Source organism: Aythya marila, assembly GCF_965140915.1.
Source record: "Aythya marila genome assembly, chromosome: 5".
Classification (NCBI taxonomy): domain Eukaryota; kingdom Metazoa; phylum Chordata; class Aves; order Anseriformes; family Anatidae; genus Aythya; species Aythya marila.
In genome coordinates, this window is record NC_139046.1 from 42059963 (window position 1) to 42080186 (window position 20224).

The 20224-nt window shown below is 35.5% G+C and overlaps 1 protein-coding gene across 8 annotated transcripts in view; it reads right to left on the minus strand.

Moving 5' to 3' along the window:
- NOVA1 (NOVA alternative splicing regulator 1) overlaps positions 1 to 20224 on the minus strand; it is a 147798-nt gene that overhangs the window by 65048 nt on the left and 62526 nt on the right. The gene's annotated exons all lie outside the window — the stretch shown is intronic.

The window sequence follows — 20224 nt, forward strand, 5'->3', positions numbered from 1 at the left end:
GAAATCACAAGAGACAATTGGTACAAATTGAAAGAGGAAATTCCATTTCAACACACACACAGTTTTCTAGTGTGAGGGTAACAGAATACAGAAACTGCCTGCATGGAGACCGTGTGCAGTGTTCAAATGTAGAGATGCTCGAAAACCTGACATGATGCTGTTCTAACTGACCCTGTTTTGAGCACGGGTCTTCAGCTAATATCTAGATGTCCCTTCTAACCTCAATTAGTCTGTAATTTTGTGATTGCTACAGACAGCCAGTTCCAGTAATTTTGTAGCCAAAATAACATATATCTAAACACACGTTAACTTAGATTTTTATAAGGTTTATAATGTACACATTTTAAGAGAGAAAACAAGAATATATTTTCTATTCGCACATCTGTCAAATTTCAAGCTCCTACTCCTAAAAATCAAAGTGAAACGGAAGTGTGCCTTAACAGTAACAAATTAAAGAACTTTTCAAAGATATTCCGTATTCTGTATGTACAAAAAATGAAATTTATTTCTAAGGCTTCTAAGGAAGTTGCTGACCATACCAACTTTGAGGACAACAGAAGTGTTTTTCTGATGGTTGCTATTCATAAGAGACGGTAACAAACCACAGAGGTTGACAATTTCCATAAAGAACAACTAAGAGCCTTTAAAATTGCCAAGTATCCAAAACAAAGCTTTAACTACTCAAAAATAGTTACGTGTGTGAAGAAAATCACATTTCTAACTAGTTAACTATGCCAAGAAAATTCTCTGTGCACAGTCTTAATGATACGCACGACATAACTTGCGAAGATCATATAACTATAAGAGATCAGAGAGAGACCTAAAGGATTCTTTTCCCATTATCAGTTCATCACATTGAAATGTCGTACATCGGCATGTATCTGAATTAGGTCATTTAGAAATAACTTGAGTACTAGGAGCAATGTGCTTGCTTAATATATCAGTCCAGGCCTCATTAGCCCTGTTAAATATACACACTAAATCGTAAGAATGTTTTTAATCAGCATCAGTCATTCTTAAGGAGGAAATACAGGCATCTAAAATTCAATTAGGTCTGTTCATGTTAGACACTAAAAAGAAAGGTTGCAAAAGTGTTTGTTATGCTTTTCACATTTCTTAATTAGTGCTGATAAATGTAAGACCAAACATAGGTGACAGGTGTTCCTGAGAGTTACTTATGACTATAGTCAGAAAAACCATAAGCACAAAGTACTTAGCAGTCTCAGTGCAAGCTATTGCTCCTCCCATAAAAAATAATAATAATAAAAAAAAAAAAAGTAGGAATCTTCCTTCATACACTTTTGTTGAAATTACAGTGATTAACACCTGTCTGTAAAGTACAACTGAATGCTTACAAGCAGGATTCTGTGAAACTGCATAAAGCATAGCCTCTTGTTTAAGTGCAAGAACTGCACACACAGTCACTTCCTATCCTAACCAAATCTACTTGCATTAATTTAGACCTCAGGCCTGCTCTTTAAGTGCTCAAGATCCAACAATTCCATCAGTAATGATTTAAGAGGCCTAACAATCCTCATGTTACTCCTCCGTTTTCGGAGATTAAAATTTAATTTAGGGATCTACATATCAATGTAAAATATTTAACAATTCTACTGTGAGTAAACCAGTATTTTATAAGCAACAGATGTAATTTGATAATTTTATTGATGTTGAATATTCAAGTTTCAAGTAAAACTTAAGGAAAAATTCCCTGAATGTATAAACCTAATGAATGTTTAACTTGCCAATTAAAACTCCAACATCCAGACTTTACTGCAGGAAGAAGTATGAATAGCAATGTCACCAAATGTGAAAAATGGTCACAATTAAGATCCCACATTTCCCTTCAAATTTATCAGGTATCTGCTAATTGAGGACTGATTCCCATGATGATAATTAGCAAACTACATCTTAAATCAAGACATCACAAACTTGCAGTCACACCTCTGTGTAGACAGATATATTAATATATTTTTCCCCACACACGAAAAAACAGCAAATATTCATCCAAATAACGGATAGTCCTTAGCAAGCAATCAAAAAACAGAGATAGAGTAACGGATTATGACAATAAATTTGCAATGTGTACCAGAACTGAAATCTGATGCTGTTTTTTTACACTGAATAAATCTTTACATTCACATAGATTTTTACATTGAGTATGAAAACATTTTTGTTTTAAAAACATTTTTCACTCAAGAGTACAGCATATAATTTCTCTACAGAAACAGATGCACATTGCCTTCACAACTACAACAGAATCGAGCACTATGTGGGTAGATACCTTTGTGGTAGTATGATCTATTCTATAACCTCCCAGTATAACAGCAGCAGCACACCCCATGTACTCGGTACTTTCAAAATACTTCCATTATTTTGTTAACAGAAATGTAAAACCTGCATTTTAAGAATGAACTGTCTACTCTGTTACGTGTTCAGAAATTGTTCTGCCTTCTACACAAATGTAACTGCTCCACTGTGTTTTCTTCCAGAGCACAGCCCACAGACATTTGACCTCACCCTAACAGTAAGTAGCAGTAAGTGGGAGTTCAGCAGCTCCGCATGGAACAGCAATTATGGTCATCATGGCTCAGGGCTAGCTTCCTGCTTTTGAAACCCTGCTTCCTGTTTGTGCACATGAATGCTAATCTTTCCCAACCACCTGCACGTCAATTCTGCTCCCGCTCGATGGGATCCCCGCAGAGAGCAAGTGCCGCACACCCTGCCAACTGTGATCCTGCTGCTGGTCTGCGCCAGGCCTACTTTCCTTCTGGAAAGTGCATACAAATGGAAGGCATGGTAGCCCACACCGGAATATTTTAAAAGAAAAGGCGGATTAATCCAAGTGGCAAGGACACAATACAACATGAAAAAAAAAAAAAATCTCAACCTAAGAAGTATGAGCAATCTATCTGAAAAGCCTCCAGACTAATTTATTGAAAATGCCTGTAACACCAGGCAAATACACAGCAAACTACTTCCCCCTCCAAAATGTATCCAGGAAGAATTTTATTTTTGGTCACTCCAAAGTTCTTTGTTCCAGTTTCCTGCCTAGATTTCCCCTTTTCCTGTGCCAGGGTGAGGAGTTAAAGTCAGGATGATCAGATATAAACTTTAAAAGTAGATGCCATTGCACAGTTTTCTACATACTGGAGAACAGGGCGATGTGCATTTTCCTGCTTACATGCAGTTAAATCCTACTGGAATTAATCCTAGAGGAAAAGGGACAAATTAAAGCAAAAGGAAATTATCTATAATATTTACAGATACTGCCGTTAACACTCATCTATGGATTTACTCCATAATCTCTCTAACCATTTTCTTGTAACCATTTCCCTTTAATAATTAGCTGTTGGGGAAAGAAAAAAATAATGCAACATTTTGTGTAATTAAAAGAAAAAGAGCAACTTTTATAAATCCACATAGCAGGCTATTTTAATATTTTGTTGCAATAGTATATATATATATTTTTTTACATTAATTAAACATCAGTAGAGAAAAGTCAACCCAGGTTAATAAAGAGTTAAAGAGTTTCAAAGTTTCTGGAATAGCATGCACTAAGTTTTACACATGGTTCTTACTAACAGATGCAGTTTCCCTGCCTCTAGCACAACTCCCTTTTCACTTCTAATGTCTACGAAGAGAAATTAAAATAAAGGGCACTGCAGTATCTATACACAAACTGTGTAAATTCAGGCTTCTAATTTCAAGTTTTTTCTTTATAGGCTTAATCCTCATTCTTCCAGCTGCACCTGTAAAATGTAAATATTCCAGCTTTTATGCTGTCCACCTGAATTTAAAAATGCCTTGCAATGGTTATTTCCTCTGCCACAGATGTTTGTGTAATCCCTCCCCACTGACATATGGTAGAAGTTTTTGGTTTAATGTATGTTTGGCATATTACATTTTCCTGAAACAGTTGGGGTTGGAGTGGGAGAAAATAAGGTTGCCTGCCTGCTGCACCCTGTGTCAGAAGGAACCTTCTTTTGGGAGAGGAAAATTGTTCCTTTTCAGTCCCAGAACAGTCTGCACTTGAAATGATAGGACTGGAAAGGAGAACAGTAAGAAAAAAATAAAATACCCTATAATATCACAATGACTAAGGAGTTATGTTCATTTTCTACTTTTTTTTTTTTTTTTTTATGTTGTTTCTGCTTTTACATGTGTGTTACTTCTATTCGAACTACTAACTATTAAAACTTATTTTCTGTTCTTAAAAAAAAAAAAAATAAGATCGGAAAACCCGAGTCTATCTTAATGCATGCAACTAAAGGGGAGGGGGAGGGAATGTAAATAAGGAAGAAACAGTTCTATCTCAAGACTTCGGATAAATCAAATGCATTTCCTTCACCATTTGAGTAAAAGTGAGGAAAATCAACATAAGTAATTTAATTTAAGAGTATTTATTAACCTGGCTCTGAAAACGCTAGGAATAGCTCACTGAAGCAGCATACTAATAGATCTCAGAATAAACTATTTCCCAAACTGCAGGAAACAGCTAGGGATAGGCTGGGTCAGAAGCCCCTTCAGATCTACAGGGAATACACCTCCTTCCTCCTCTCCTGCACACACAAGGTGTTTTGGCTACCTCTTTTACACCAGCACAAATATTCCTGCAGCTGCAAAATGAATTAGATAAGCTCAGTGATCAGCTTGCAAACTAATCCTCCTAACTCTCCTTAAAAAAATCATTTTCAAATGGATGAGTGAGCTGATGGGACCTACTGCAAAGCTGGACAGATGCTATTGCTGATGCAAAGATGAAACGCACAGCTTAGGGCAAGACTACCTTTTTGGCAGTGACATTTAAATTAATGCCAGAGGACCATGAAACCACACCACTAAGCCTCTGGGGACAAAAACCTCTGTTTTCAGTTCTTTAATTTAGGTGTTCCTTATGTTTCTCTCTACAGAAGGATGAAGTGTTAATTACTGTTCTAACCAGCCCACATCTTAAAGAGAAGAAAGCAATAAAGATTATTAATTATTCTATTTATTGGAATATAATGTGTCTTGTCCCTACTGCACCATTAAACTTTACTTGAAAATATGAGACTGTTCGAGAAAGTTAACTGCAGAAAAGAAGAACTTCTATGATTTGTGGGCATATGTTAGTGATATTCTAGGAATACGTCATTTCAACAGAGAATGCTCTAGTGTGACTCTTAAATGGTAGGTGGCATATTGGCCTTTTGGAAGTGCAAAAAAAGTAATGAATCATAAGTTATTGTGCATGCTCAATATTACCCTTAGGCTGATTGGAAAGGAACTCAGATTATTAGAGATGATTGCAAGCATTTGCAGATTGTCTTCAGTAGTTTTAAGTTATTCTGATACCATAAAATGCAATTTAGGAATAATGTGGAGTAAGTAGATAAAGGCAATTTTTGTAAAATATGTCGAATACGAAATAATAATATTAAAAAAAAAAAAAAAAAAAAAAACCTATTGCTGAAAAAGAAGAAAGTAGAAAAATGAAGTTATAATGCCCTAAGAGTTAAAACCTACAGTTGCATTTATACTTCAGAGAATAATTATTTGAGAGTTTTTACAGAAAAGCATATTCCAGTTTGGATTTCACACAATTAAATAAATGATAATAGAAGACCTGTCAGGATCCTCTGGCTCCTTTGAAGCAGACTGCAAGACAAAGAATTACCATGGAAACAAGCATAAAACTGTAGTAAAGCCTAAGAGAAATGCCACTGCTTCTCAGCAAAGGAGGAGAAATACAGTTAAGAAGCTATAGTAACTAATTAATGTCTTTAGTCCTTCAAATATTTACTTGTGATACACGTTCCTCAAATGAATCTTCACAATAAACACAATGTGACTTAATTTGGGGGGGGGAAAAAAAAAGTAAAAAAAAAAAAAAAAAAAAAAGGTGTGCAAGTTTGGTCTCCAAAGTGGAAAAAATGCAACAAATTCAAAATATACAGTATCATAGAATCATAAATATTGAAAAAGACCTCCAAGATCACCTGGTCCAACCATCCCCATTTCACCACTAAACCATGTCCCTAAGCACCACGTCCAACTTTTCCTTAAATACCCCCAGGGACAGTGACTCCACCCCCTCCCTGCACAACCTGTTCTAATGCCTGACTGCTCTTTCTGAGAAGAAATTTATCCTAATCTCTAACCTAAACCTTCCCTGGAGCAACTCGAGGCCATTCCCTCTAGTCCTATCACTAGTTATCTGCAAGAAGAGGCCGACCCCCAGCTCCCCACAGCTTCCTTTCAGGTAGTTGTAGAGAGCAATAAGGTCTCCCGAGACTCCTCTTCTCCAGACTAAATAACCCCAGTTCCCTCAGCTGCTCCTCACAGGACTTGTGTTCCAGGCCCTTCACCAGCTTCATAGCCCTTCTCTGGGCACACTGCAGGGCCTCGATGTCTTTCTTAAAGTGAGGGGCCCAAAACTGAACTCAGCACTTGAGGTGCAGCCTCACCACAGCAAAGTACAGAGGAATGATCACTTTCCTGGTCCTGCTGGTTACACTGTTTTTGATACAAGCCAGGATGCCTCTGGCCTTCTTGGCCACCAGGGCACACCGCCAACTCACGTTCAGGCGAGCACCAACCAGCACACCCAGATCCTTTTCCTCTGCACAGCTTTCCAGCCACTCTCCCCCAGGCCTGTAGTGTTGCATAGAGTTGTTGTGACCAAAGTGCAGGAAGACCCGGCACTTAGCCATGTTGAACCTCATCCCATTGGCCTGTGCCCATTGACCCATCCTGTCCAGGTCCCTCTGCAGGGCCTTCCTACTGTCCAGCAGATTGACGTTTCCCCTAGCTTGATGTCATCTACAATCTTATTGAGGGTGCACTGAATTTCCTCGTCCAAAGCATCAGTAAAGATATTAAAGAGTATGGGCCTCAACACTGACCCCCGGGGAACACCACTTGTGACTGGTTTCACTCCATTCACCACCATTCTCTGGGCCCAACCATCCAGCCATTTTTTAATCCAAAGAGTGTACCTGTCCAGGCTATGGGCTGCCAGCTTCTGCACAAGAATTGTGTGTATAGGAGACTGTGTCAAAGCCTTTGCTGAAGGTAGATTACATCAACAGCCTTTCCCTCATCCACCAGGTGGGTCACCCAGTCATAGGAGATGAGGTTGGTCAAGGCAGGACTTGCTTTTTATGAACCCATGCTGACTAGATCTGATACCCTAGCTGTCCCGCATATGCTGCATGACTGCATTCAAGATGACCTGTTCCAACACCTTTCCTGGCACTGAGGTCAGGCTGACAGGCCTGTTCCCCAGGTCCTCTTTACAACCCTTCTTATAGATGAGCGCCACATTAGCAGGTCTCCAGTAATCTGAAACCTCTACAGATGACCATGACCTCTGACAGAAGATGGAAGGCAGCCCAGCAATCACATCTGACAACTCCCTCAGCATCCTTGGGTGGATCCCACCTGGCCCTGTGGACTTGTGACAGTTGAGGTGGAGCAGCAGGTCTTTTAACTGTTTCCACCTGAACTGTGGGAGATTTCTTCTGCTCCCTATTCCAGACTTCCCGGTCAAGAGGCTGACTACCCTGAGGATAAGCAGGCTGACTAGTAAAGACAGATGTAATGAAGGCATTAAGAAACTCGGCCTTTTCCTTATCCTCAGTAATCATATTCCTCCCTCATCCAGATTCACCTTGGCCCTCCTCTTAACATTAATATATTTATAAAAATATTTTGTTATCCTTAACCATAGCAGTCAGTATTTCATAATAACTACCATGTAACTGCCAAATACTGTGCTAAAATCAGATGCCCATCATATATTTGTTTCCATTTATAGCATTTTGTATTTCAGAACATGTATGTATTGCACAAAATCACAGAACAGTTGAGGCTGGCAAGAACCTCTTGAGCTCCCATGGTCCAACCCTACTGCCTAAGCAGCCTGCCCATTTCATTTCACAGCACTGCCTTTCTATTAAGACCTACTTAGTTACTTTGTTAATCAGCTTAAAGGCAAAGTCTTATGGAAGAAAATCAAACCAACCAACCAGCACTGATACATTCAAAGAACTAGTCTTGTTTTAAATTGCAATTGCTATTTACATCTATAGTATTATATAGTATCCCTGAAAAAAAAATACTCATAGGGGAGGGGGAATAAGGGAGGGATGGAAAATATTTATCTTGATGAAAATGGTTTACAATTTTAATAAGTCTAACTCCTGCATTGTTCTTCATCTTCCTTAAATTATTTTTCCTGTAACATAAAAAAAGCACCTGTCACTTCTAAAGTGAACTAAAGTGAACTTGACAAACCATACTGTGACACATTATTAAAAATAATAAAACAGAAATTGAACTCCCTTTGCTTTTTTTTTTATAGCATTATATATACTAGACATATTAATACTCTGGATACATCTCTAATTCACATATTAAAACTATTTCAGTATTTTTGTGTAACATCCCAAAGCCACAACCTTTTCTGCTTAATGTATACAATCAAAATAAATTTGAAAGCCTGAATTCTCCTGGTAAAGTTCTGAATCCTCCTCCTCTTTTATTTAGGTTTTATTCTCTAACTTTGCTTTTTTTGAATTCATTTAAATGCTGCCTCTACTACCTTGATTTCTAATTCTACTCAGTTCTTTCCAAAATTACTCTTCTCTTAGTTTAATTCTTCTGTGGTGAATTCCTTTCTTGCTGTGTCAAACAAAATATTTTGCTCATGTTTAGCATTAACAACCTTGTCTTCTGCTCCCAGGCATGAACACTTACTTATTCATTTGTTTACTCCACAAGCACCTGTGTATTCCTTCCAATATTGTCCTTGTATACTTCAGAGAAATTTACAGACACAAAATTAGTATCTTAAAGTTTATAAAGTATTTGCTTTACTACAATCTGTACTATCTGCAAATGTGTCCTTCTGTGACCTCTATCAAGGCTAATTCATGCATAATGGCTGTTTAAAATAATCTTGTCTCATATTTTATTCTAACCTACTCCATGAACATTTACCTGTCTTTTGTTTAAAATTTGAACTGAGAATTCAGTTGAGCAGATTTAATCACGACATCCCTGGAGTGTCTTGCTCTTATTTTGACCTCAGTCACCCACCACCATCACATGCATTAGCAGTAGGAGGGCTTTCTTAAAAAGGGTCAAGGAGTAGTACCCTCACTTTAGAGTTTCTTGTTACTGATTTGTTGACACAGATCCCTAAACATCAGCATCTCCATTTCTCTGCTGCTCCTCAGATTAAATCGTCAGTGAAGCTTGAATGGATAAACACAGCTAAAGGCATAATCCAAACCAGAATTCTCCTAATGAGTTCATCAACCAGTGAGTGTGTCAAAGTACAGACTGTCAATCAATTAAGAACAAAACCAAATAACAAAATCTACAGCCACTGTCTTAGCAGATTAAATCAAGTGACTTAATTTAGTCAGTACTAAAACAATTTCTGAATACTTGTGCTACTATGCTAAACCTTCAGATCATATTCCCAGTGCAAAGCAACTCATGCACCCCTGCAGCAATTTATGTAACAAAAACCAATGGTCGAGGCAGGATGATAGCAGAGATTATTGGCAGCAAAAATAAAAACATCTTGTATACCAGGATAGTCTTGCCTCTTAACAGGTAACTGTATACTTTTCTCAGTCTTTAGGTAAAATATTTAAGGGATGTAAATGTAAAATCACACATTTTGTTATGTGTTGACAAAGGTATTCCAAAGATATTCAGTAAGAGTACTGTCCATCTTAACAGAAAATACTAAAGAATATGTAAACAGAATATATACATATGGTATAAAATTGGAAAAGAATATTGAATGATTGTACTTATTACAGATCGCCCACTTGCACAAACACATTTACATGCATGCATAGACATATACACACATACCTATAAAGCTTAATACCTTATCCCCCCAGTCTTCCTCCTTCCCACCTCCCCAAAGTAAACAGTGGGGTTTGTTTTTTTTTGCTATTATAAGGTCTGTCGGTTTTGGAAGGAGAGGTAAAGCCAGTCATAATAGTATTTAAACATTGTAGGGATGGTTTCAAATGGACAACTGAGATCAGTTAATGATTAACACGTTTTAAAGATGAATATAAATGAAATTTGTTCATTAGCAGTTAGACTTGAAATTTATAAAATATAAACAACGAAGTAATGCAGTTTTCCTTTTATCCTATACATTGTCATCAGTAAAGAAATGATTTATCTGTAAAATACTTTGACAATGTCTCTAATTTTTCCTGCATTGACTTGATTAGGAAAATATCTTCACTAGAATAAGCTACTCTAACACCTAAACATAAATTCTCAATTACAAAAATACACAAATGCATCATTTTACATGCACAGAAAAAAAAAAAAAAATCTGTTTAATGTGAAAAATAAAAATAAAAATAAAAGCCTAGTATTTGTGTTAGATCAACCAAAGTTTTCAGTATACAGACAAGGAACAGCTGCTATGTAATGATTTGAAATCAAAACACATGAAGACTTCACTGGAAACAGGAATGGAAAACCACAACCATCCTGATGCATGGCCAAGTAAAGCAATAAATCAGACTGAGGTCAAACCACACTCTAGAGAGTTTTAATTTATACCATAAACAGAAACAAAGTTTAACAGATTTTGACTTTCACCAAGTGCTTTGATCTTTCCAAAAAAGCTACAAAAATATATCTAAAACCTTTTTTTTTTTTTAATAAAATATGAAATATCATACTAAATGATTTCATATAAAGTCACTCTATTTGCTCTTTATAAATTAAAATAATATATTCCAGCTGAAGTTCTCTTAAAAGCTGTGGGCAAAGAATTTACAATTGTTTTAAAGAACATAAGTAGAAAATTAGAAAAATATATCCTTTTTTGGCAGACAGTAATTACAATGGAAAACATGAGTCCATGTTACTCTAACTTTCAAATCAATTCTCAACCTCATTACCTTCAACATAGAAAAATAAATTTGATAAAGGATAGATCATTTGGTTGTTTAATAAAATTATTCAGAAAAGAATAGTCAAGCACATGAAATGCAGAAAAGTTCAATTGAAAGCACTTCTCTATAATATATCTATCTATATATTTAGGGTGTGGGATAGCTTTTTCATTAATTAAATTCATCTTCTAGAAAAAGTAAGGCCAACTGTGGTATCTGAAAGTCAATCATTATAAAAATGCAGATGTTTTAGAGAAAAATTCTCTTTTAAGTATTCTCTTGGATGGGAGTTACCTCCAAAACATTCACTAAGCAATACTGTAGCCAGTAAGACAGAAAAGCAGACAGACAAGAACATTAAGGTCAGCCTACACTGAATGAGAGTTCAAGCTGTGCAACAACCTACAGTACACTGCTACAATGTATGAAATACAGAAATACACATAGTTAGCCTTTAGTGGTCATTTCCAACAATATTAACAATATAGCCCCCTCCCAAAATCATTACCGCAATTACACAGAAACAGGGACACACTATTAGTATTACAACCTAACTAATTTCTTTATAGTCATTTTTTGTGCTTTTCACTATACCCTTTGTTTTCACACTGAATTTTGTTTAGAGGAAAACAATCTATTGGAAATCGTTTCTCACTCACAAACATTTTATTACAAACCACAGAGGAATGCTGTCTTTCCTACAGGAAAAAAAAAAAAAAAAGGCACATAAATAAGCAGCACATATTCTTTCAGTTAAAAAACTTCTTTCCTTACTGTAAGCAAAGTTCTGTGTTTAACTTCAAGATGACACTTCAAATTAAAATCTCTTTAAATGATGGTAGTAGTTGACCATAAACACCAGCATTGCAACCCTACTAAGGTTTTCTTCTACTAGCTGCTGACAAATAAGAGCAGCCCTGGCTTCACCGGGGTTATTCACAGAGATTACCACTTCAATACAGAAAAATACACGTATACATATATATGTATATATATACACATATTCATCAGACACTGTCAGCTTTCTTCATTTTACTGATATTATTCTGTATTTCATCCTACATAAATAACCATAAGAAATTACAAGTAAAAGAATCCTAGACAATTTAATGCTTTAGTGTCTTGAATATAAATGGAGAAGAAAGCAAAGGCAATAGCTTGGAGTTGCAAATAATCACTTGTTAAGAATAATTACTCATTTAAGACTTGCCAATAAAGACAAATTTTCATTTGCAACACTAGCTTGCAATAGAACAGTGAGCATAAGTTATCAGTAAGGAGAAAAATAAACATGGGAATTTAAGGAATTCCTTAAAGAATACTTAACTTGCATGCACCCTGGATATCACCCCTTTTCCAGTGATCACAGCTTTAGCATGGTAAAGGTATTCCTAAATGTACACTGTAGACAAAGAATAACTTTCCAGCAAGTGAAAAAAGTGTTTGTGAAGTTCAGACATATCTACAGACTGTGTCACTACTGATGAGAATCAAGAATGGACTTAGAATGCAGATGCATAACACTTGCATGCGTTTTATCATCAAGAGTTTGTAAAGAAAATCCAAGACCTGACTTTTCTTTAGAAAGATTGGGATTACAAGGAATAGCCAATTATAGACCTACTTCCCTTACTCACTTAGACAAGAGGAAATATGAAAAAAAATCAGAAGCAGCAGATAAACTTGATGACATTTGGAATTTTACACATGAGAGTTACTGGAGTAACAGTTATGAAACATAGATCTGCTGGTCACCAGCAAAGAAATAAGAATAAACAAATTCTGCAGAAGTTCTCCTTAAAAGATTTCTTAAACAGTAAGAAGCAACCGTGCATACAGTAGAGAAAAATGAGGTGGAAGAAAATTAGGAAAAGATGAACTCCTAGAGCTTCAGATTCTCTTGAATTTCTTCCAGCATTATATACATAATTAAAGATCAGTAAAGTGATCCATGAGCCTTCATTAGAAGTTTTTTCTCTTGACTTAAACATATTTCACTGCCCTGACCTGAAAAAAAGTGTAAACCAGCCATTTCTTGTTGGAACTAAGTCAACATGTATTCATATGCCACTGAAGATTAACAGAAAAAAAAGTACAGAACAACGCTTAGGTTTCAAGCTAAAACAAATGCATTGTAATTGTCATTTTCATACAATTTATTTCCCTTTTAAAGCATTTCTCATTCAAATACTAATTACAGAACATACTAGAAATGGCAGCAAGTTTTATATGGCTTTCCACACTTAACAGTGAATATTGGCAGATGAACGCATTTAGAGGAAAGAACAATTTCACATAATGCTTTAGGTTACAGAATATGGCTGCCACAGCAGACTTGTGGGACAACATGTCTCTTCTCATCCACCTATTATTCTACTTCTTATATGTTACATGACATTGAACATAAAATTAATTTCAAAAGATTTGGGCTACCACTCTAAAACTCAAGAACAATTCCCCCCCAACTCTACCTCTTTCAAAGGAAGGTAGGAATGTCTGAAAAGAACTGTAATTACATGGGCGTATAATCAGATATTATTGCTATAGACAAAAAGAATGTTGCATGAAACTAGCCAATATAAACATATGTTGCATGTTATAGGATATTATGAAAGCTTCATTTGTAGGAAATCGTGAAAACCAGAAGAGTTAAGTCTGAATAAGAAACCTTTTACACGTCGAGTACCATTTAATGTTTTTATAGAGCTGAAGAACGTTACAGCAATTTTCCCTTCTCTAGGCCCAAGAGTCCTGATAAACCTCTTTCACCCTGACCACATACTAGTGGTTTACACTTCAGAAGCTGTACTGAGACTAAAACCAAAGTGAACATGTATTTCTAAAAAACAAACAAAAACAATCAGAAAGTCCAAGTTATCCAGACAGAAACTACTAAATGCCCCCAAATTCATTTGTTAGTAACAGTATATAGCATAGCTTATAATTGCATCTATATCGTTTTTAGAGATTTTACTTTTATAACAGGTTACATGCTCTAATGATTCTTCAGTTTCAGAATCTGATGAACAACTTGACAACTGGTTGGGAAAAAACAAAGCACAATGATTTCACTGTGACAAATACACTTAATGATTTGGGATTGTTACACCTCCAGTGAATAGAAGGTTTGGAAAACAGTATTTTGATTACAGGTGTCATTAAAGCATGACACATACTGAGAAATTCAGAAGCTGTCACCGACAGCCTAGTAAACAATTCAAGGTTCTTGCTAAAGGACAAGCAGACTGAAGACATTCTGCATCCTAAGGGTTCCAGCTGGCTTATAAAATGTTAGAAATACACAAGGCATACCTGATGCCAGCATACCCACTATTTAATCTGACAAAGGAGAGATCTGCTTTAGCTTGCTTTCCCAGAACAGCACTGGACAGATTGGAAGCAGTGTGTCCCATCCCATTCGGCTTTAGAGAAACAGCAGTGATAACAAAATGCATAGTGCTATCAGGTCTTGCATCTGGGTGGGCATGAAAAGAGATTCAAATTCTTGAATGGAAGTTTCAGAAAAGGAATAAAAAGATACTGTCTATATAACATCAACGCAATTCAAAAGATGACAAAAATATTTTGCTCCTTTAGAAAAGGTTATTCTGACGAAGTAAAATTTTCTTATTTTTTTACTTTAAAAGAAGTGTTTTGCTGTGTTTCCACAATCCAAGGAAATACAAAAGGTTATACCCAAGGTAGAAATCTTGAAAAGGATCCAGCATAGCATTGACTAAGATAAAGAAAATATTTAAAACCCAGTGGACCCCAGGTGGGAATTTAAGAAAATCCATAGGCATCATTAAAAAACAACAACAAACAATAGAACAGAATTTTCACATGGTGAAAGCCCCAAAATTAGACAAACTACGCAAAATAATACTGCAAGTTCCTATGAAAATGAGAGACTTCTACAATGGAAGTGTTTACAGGAACTCTACTGAAAAGGTTCCAATCCTGAGAACACAGAGGCTCCCAACAGGAAAGGATGCACTCCAAGAACATCTGGATGGTGACAAAAGCAGTTCAGGTAGGTAATGAAAAAGGTGTTCTGGCCAAAGTAAGCACAAGATAACAAACTCAGAATACTCACTGTACAGAAACATTTATGATACTAACATCAATTTACAACCATTTTCCTTCAATTTATGATGGGCTTCGGTATACATTATCATCTGTACTACATTAAAACAAATGAGATGAAAACCTGAAGTGCCAAACACAATGAATTCAGTACTAAAGCAATGAATTCAGCTTCTGACCAAGAAAACGGTATGACAAGAACATCACCTAAGAAGAGGGAGACTGTTATATTAAAAGAGAGATTATTCTCCACTGTCCTTTAATTTAAGCTGGCTAGTCTTACTTTGTACAGCACTCATCAGAGCTAATTACGACAGGAAGAAACAAGCCACACAGAAGCTTTTACTGTCTGGAACAATAAAATTCTTGTCCACACCTGTGAGGGACTTGTTCAACTTCTCACCTGATATGTTGCAAATGAGAGGAACAACAAAAAAAATAAAACCAGCAACAGAAAAAAAGAAAATAAAGTGGTTGGGGCCACCACTCTCCTGCTGTTTCTATTAGAATTTGTAAACATGAAGTCCGTATTCTCTACTAGTAAACTTGGTCACTGAGATCAACTAACAAGGAACAGCTTTCACTGTATGCTAGCTATTTGTTCTCAGTTACCAAAACAAGATGTCATTCAAATTAGATAGTGGACAAAATCCTAGTAATGTCTTCATGGCTGAGCCATGCCATAAATTGTTGAGGAGCAGTTTACACTGGAACTGAATACTGTGTGGAAGGACAAACTGCCAATTTGGTAGCAGACCACTCACGTTCCAGAGCCCAAGCAGCTACCTGAGCATGTTTGAATTTGCAGACACAGATGCAGGTTTTTGCTCCCCATCCCTGCCTCGTCATTTTTTTTTTTATAGCAGTAAAGCGGATTTTCGCAGCAGTTCATATGATGCTGAGATTTGAGTGTTATGTCTGTTCATATCCTTTTCTTCAGAGGTTCACATATTCCAGATTTGCTTTTATGAAATAATACATACAGCAAACAACATACAGTTTTATAACCTTGATTATTTTTTAAGTTTTTTATTTATAAGTGCTTTTCTCTAGCACTTTCACTAGGAAACACTGCTACTATTCCAGAACCAAATGTCAGAGTTCCTTAACTTTCAGAACCCATAATACTCTTTTTTTAAGTCTTTAAATGAACAGTCAATATTATAACAACTGATCCACACGATCTCTGTAATAGATTTATACTCTCCCTTATAAAAGCCATCACATCTTAGGTTGTTGGATTATGCTTTTTTCACTACTTTTAGAATGCCATCTGGTGTGTAGCTCAACAGTTCTAAAAGCCACATTATTCAAAAATGAAAATAATCCTATTTTAGAATCAATTTGAAGGGACTGAAAACCTTTCATTTCTTCCAAAAAGGTTTTTTAAAATTCATCAACCTTTCTGTTCCTAGGATTGCAGTGTTTCTGTTTCATATCATTCTAAAGGCTGAACAGATCTTTTGGATATAATAAATGAAATAGTCATTCTTTGTTGATACAAACAAACAATGGTCATCTGTTGTATTTGGACAGGTACTAGAAAATGCAACAAATTTGCTAAGAAAACTGTGCTGCAGAACAAAACAGTTATAATAAAAACATTTCTGTTAAGTTTCAAAATAAGAAAAATTAAGAAAAAAATTCTTCTTCATGCAACAACTGAGGTATCTCTACGCAAAATGCTCATGCACATTTTCCCGAATACATTAAAATGTTACAGCTTTGTGTTGCAAAGAACTGTATTACTGTATCTAAAATCTTTTGTTACACCAGTTCTGGTCACTATGAATGACCTAAAAGCTAATGAATTCCCATTGTTAATTATAACTCACTTTTAGAACCAGAACCTCTAGGTAGAAAAGTAACCATCATGTTAAGAAATGTAAGAAAATAACTGCTTCGTCTGTAGAGTATAACAATAACCAAAAGAAATACATTGGTGGATAAGAAAAAGGATTAACATTTTTAAATTATGTGTTCATAAAAAAAGTCTCAAAGGACTCACAAACTCATACTGGGATGAAGGATTAGCTGCTTTGAGATTAAGTGGTAGCGTTGGCATTTAAATAAGCACATATTTATTTTTTATTATGACTATTTCTTCTATGCTTACACACAGTATAAAAACACAGTCCAGCAACAGCTATTATGAACATGACTCATAGTTCACTCCGTTTTTACACCAAGGACAACACTTTCCTCCAAGTTCAGCAGCGCAGCCTAATATGGCAACAAACAACTACCAACTTTGTGAAGACAAAAACTCATCTGAACTGACAAGAAATAGAGCAAGAAATTTAAGACACACTGTTAAGTATTTTTCTGCATGGACTAAATGAGACATACGTGTTTTATTAGACCTGACAAGTTTCTGAATTTCCCCATATTCTTTCATTTTACAATTTTCCACCATTTTCCTTCCTATGATGAAATGTTTTTACAGATGTGCATCTTGGGTAGGTAGCCAATTCGTTCATTTTTCATATTAGAAACAACAGAATTAATTTAGATTTATGAATTAACACAAATGTTTCAATGCACTCTATTTGGGGCTTAATTAATATTCTTTGTACTCCAGCTGAACTATGTTAACTAGTGTAAAAGTCTGGAGTCAGAGCCTAACAGACTGACACAGCCAGTAGATTGATAGATGTAATTATCCCTCTTTAAAATTGGTCTAACAGCTGCCAAATAGAGCATGGGGTCCAGGTTTTGGTCCTCCACTATAACTACGATGTTGATAAACTGAAGGAAATTCAGTGGAGTGCCACCATGACAGTCAAGGGTATGAAGAATGTGCCCTTAACAAGGAGAAGCTGAGGGAACCTGTCTCTTTCATCAGCTTGAAGATGAGACAGCTTCAGAAAGACTCAACAGCAACACCCTAGTACCTGTGGAGGTCATCAAGAAGACTGACTCATTCTCTTTCCAGTGGTGCACAGTGGGAGGACATGGCCACACAGTGAAACTAAATGTTCAAATTAGTTATAAGGATTCTTTTCTTTTTTCCTCCACAATGAGGACTGTCATGCAGTGGAACAGATTGCTGAGAAATGATATAGTAAGATAAACCCAACAGCAATCTGGTCACACTGCACAGCTGACCTCACCTGAAGAAGGCATTTGGACTAGAGATGTTCTGAGAACTCTCCTAAACTGAATTATTCTATGATTCTAGTCTTTATATTTTTCTTTAGTGTTTGCTTTTAATTTTATTCTTTAATCGATTTAATTTTTGTAGTGCCATCAGCACCGATGATATCAAATCAGATTTCCTAATGGAAATGTAACGTATTGTGACAGTCTTTCTTGCCATATTTTGATAAGACCTCTCCCTCATCTGCAGTGCAAATTTCTCTCTCATAGTATTTGGATACAACTGTGATCTATGAAAATGACATGGATTATTATTAGGAACTCAGGCTATCAATCTTCCTTTTTTAGCAGTACAAATATAGTGTTGAAAATTATCCACGAATAATTTTCAATGTTTTGACATCTCCAAGTCCTTTTAGATGAGCGCTGTAAAGAAGAACATATGTATCAATACAGAGGTATTTAATTAGGTGACAAAGATAAAATTCTATGTAAACAAGTGCAAGGTTATGCATGGAATCTAAACTACTTTGAAGGCAATTAGAGATTATAAATCAACTGTAACTTTTCTAGAAACAAACCTTGTTGTCAGTATCAATGAAATTTCCTCTATGTGGAAATATGGTTTAAAGAAATGCTGTTATGGCAGGCATATATTAGGAAAATTCCTTGGAAGTAAAACATTCTCAATTATATGCTATTGCCTAAACTATGTTTTGGCAACTCCACCTTACATAGTGGATAGTGCAAAAAGATCAAAAAATTAATATTAAAATAATTTAAAACGTCCAGTTTCAAAAAGCTATATATACAGTAACATAAGAGCTATAAAAATGATTAGGACTATAAGCCAGATAAGTTTTCTAACTGGCATATCTTAAATACATTGTACATTAAAAAAAGGAAAAAATAAAAAATGAGTATCATTTTGCATAGAACAGTAGCCATTTTATAGGACTTTTAAATTACTTATTTTAAAAGTGTTATACTAACTATATTACACAAGACATTTACCTTTATACACTAAAGAATATGAAATAGGAAACCGGCTTTACAATATAACCTAGGAGCATTTCTGTACTTTCTATATTAGCTAGATAAACTTTTAATCTAAGTTGACTTTGAAATGGTTCAGTATTATATTTAATATATTGCTTGTTAGGTAGTTTTTGTAGAATTTGTAGATTTGTATTCAGGAGAATTGCCAGGAAAGACGAGATCAGAAAAAGAAATACAATACTTATAGCAATGATTATAGGAAAGACTACAAGATTACTGTGTAGATACTACGAGGAGTGTTCTGAAGATTTCTTAATTTAAATAACATCTGCACTGTAGTTGTGACATGGTAATAATCATATAAGAGATACTAAAACATGAACTGTTTCTGACTACAGGCTTTTATGCTACGTAGTATTAACACACTGATCACAGACTACAAGACAACAAGGTTGTACCACAATGTAATCATATCAGTTCTGAATACATATACCAAATTTGTTTTTTCAATTAATTATTAAATTAAAATTTGAAGGAGATTCAATGACGAAATGGTAGTTAAAAGAAAATACTCTGCACAAGTTATATGATGTAAATTTTGAAAGATTATATTTCAATTATAAGAGCAGAGAGCCTTTGCTCCCTCCATTCCAAAAGGTTTTCAATAACGTCATTTCTAAAGGCTTATTAAGAAATAAAACCGCTACAGAATAATAAGAAAAGTCCTTACATGCAAAAATAATAAATTAAAAGGGAATAGGGAAAGACCAAACTATCCACTCTCACAGTGGAAAGAGATCACTTATAGTATTACATGCAGTGAGGAATCTGGAAAATGGGAGCAGACATCAGTGCCAATGGTTCTGTTATTTGGATGGTGATTGTTAGGCGATAAGGACGTGTGTCAGTGAAAAACCACAAAAGGGTCTCAGGACTAAGCAACTGCATAAAAGAAAGGCAAATGACATTCTATGTACAAAAATATGATGTACAAAGGAGAAAAACGATCCTAACTTCACACACAAATAATGGACTCAGAACAGACCATTATTTCACTCAAGAGTGAAATTTTGGATTATGATATCCATAAAAAATGTTGGCTAGTGTTAATA